The sequence below is a fragment of the Egretta garzetta genome, unplaced genomic scaffold (assembly GCF_000687185.1).
Source record: "Egretta garzetta isolate BGI_Z169 unplaced genomic scaffold, ASM68718v1 scaffold8, whole genome shotgun sequence".
In the NCBI taxonomy this organism is placed as follows: Eukaryota; Metazoa; Chordata; class Aves; order Pelecaniformes; family Ardeidae; genus Egretta; species Egretta garzetta.
Genome location: NW_009260407.1, coordinates 350,963 through 353,377, shown reverse-complemented (window position 1 = coordinate 353,377; position 2,415 = coordinate 350,963).

Genomic DNA, 2,415 nt, shown 5'->3' with positions numbered 1-2,415 from the left:
CCCCCCTCCTGGCGCCCGTGTCCCCCTCCCCTGCCACTTGCTTGCACTTTGTCATTTCTGGGGTTTCTCCATTTTCAAAATGTTTAAGCTAAAGTCTGTTGGCAAAAGATTACCTTCCCTCTTCTTTTAATACTACTACTAATAATAAAAAAAAAAATCTTTAACCACTCCCTGCCCAAGCATACAGTGGATAGTATAGAATTTGTCATGCCAGATTATTTTTTTTTTTTCTTAATTCCCTTCCCACTTCTGTTTGAAATGCTCCTGACCTGTGTGGGCGAATGGCTGCTCCATCCATTTTTCCATTGCCATCTTCTGCTATTTTGGTGGCCTCTATTCTCTTGTGTATGTGTGTGGTTGCTTTGATTCCCCCCCACCCCACCCCCTCAATGCACTGCAAATAAGGTGGGGAATTTTGTATGATTTTGCATGACGGTGCACAGCCAGGCCCTTTTCTGCATGGCTTGGGATATTAGGTGGAAGCTCCTAGGCAGCACAGGGTAGTCCCAAGTAGTGAATACTTTGGCATTGGTGGTAATGATGTTGGAATGAGAGATTCTGAGCGGCAAAACACTGGAGACTTCAGCAACTTCACTGAGGTGCTTGACACTTCTGGAGGAATTGGCCTGATATATTTACAAGTTTAAAGCATCATTATGCGGGATTGATATGGGATATCAGGATAGGGGTTTGTCTGCACTGTATTTTAGTGTGTTATGTATGTGGAATGATTGATGTGAGTGTTAAACTCTACAGTAAAGTAAAACCAAAGGGCTCTGTTTGTTTTCAAAGACATTTATATGAGAGAGATGCACCAAGGATACTGTTAGTCCCGAGACAGAGGCATATTCTTCTTCAGCCTGGAACAAAATAGGAGACACAGTTCAGGAGAAAAGTTAATGGCCTTGATAAACTCAGAGAGGAGGTTTAAAATTACTTTGCGAGTGAAAGTACTTTCTCCGGTACAGCTCAGACTTCTGTAAATTTACTTATAAAATAAAAAAAGTATTAGTCACTGTATTTTTGCAAATTTTTGACCTTTTGAGCAGAGCTTCGGTGTGGGTCTTAAATCACTCGCCAGCGCAAGGGATGGTATTCACAAAGGAGCAAAGCCAATCAGGCACCCAAGTCCTTATGGCTTCTTGGAAAAATCCTGACCTGAATACTTTGCCCTGTTGAGTGAATTAACTGCTCTGAAGTGTGTGGGAGTTCAGGACATTCGTGCCCTCTCGAGGAAATGTGGAATGCTCTGGCGGGTAATGACCCCACTGGATGAGACCACAGGGCTCTTTCTACGGGGACAGTGAGGCGTGTTAATTTTTGAGCCAATTATCATTCAGAAGCGATGGCAAAACATCCAGCTCCACCGAATGACAGCCTGAAGCAGGTCTTGCAGGAGCTGCCGATCTTTTCCTGGACCGAAGGAAGGGGTGGTGGATGATTGCATTGAGGTTCTGCGTTTTTCCTTGGCTGTTCTCCTGCATTTAATAGAATGCAACTAATTATTCTGATTAAACCCATACAGAGTCAGAGGAATTTTTCTACAATATTTGGGCTACCTCTGATAGCTGTCACTGGAAATCCTTCCCAGGAGGGATCACCCCAGGATCGGGGAGGGCAATTTGAGCTCCCTCTGCCCTTCAGGTAGCATCCTACAAACAGTATGTTGCAATTCCCATGTTGCTTATGGGGGGACAGGAGGAAAAGAAGAGTAATTTTCAGTAGATTAGCAGCTATTGTATCATCTCACGTTGCTTAATAAGCCTGATGTTACATGTGAGAGGTAAGCTCCTTAGTGGGAGCAGGGTGGACTGTAATGACCTTTCGTGTGTAGGTCTGTTGAGATGAAAGGTCTCTCCTGAGGTTATCGGGTTAGCCGTGCGGCATGCAGAAACACTGACTTCGCCTTGCTATCCTGCTCAGATGCTCCTCAGTCTATTAATTCTCTTAAAAATCTGTTTAGGAACCTGGTTTTTCTTCCTCTGATTCCACCTAGGACAAATTTGACTTGGAAATAGAACAGAAATTCTGTGTCATGATTTTTAAAATAAATAAATAAGCTATTGCTGTGAAAGGGAGCTCATTGATCCTTACTTGCCTCATTTATAATTACCCTTGTATGCAGTCATCCTACCTCATCTCTAAAAAACAAAAACGCCTCTCAAAACCCCACCAGACAGCTCACACGGCTTGTTGTGTCCCTCCCCACCCCAGTCTCTTCAACCTCCAGAACTTATAAAATATAAGTGTCCACAATAAGATTATAAAATGTTGTAAGATTGGAGCCTTTGCTTTCCTGGCTGTTCAGTAAATAGGTTGGTGTCTCTTGGATGTGCCCTGAGGCTCTGAAACCTGAGGCCTGCCCACATCTTGAGTTCTACTTTCCTCCTTGCAAAGTGCCTCTGGCTAGTGGAG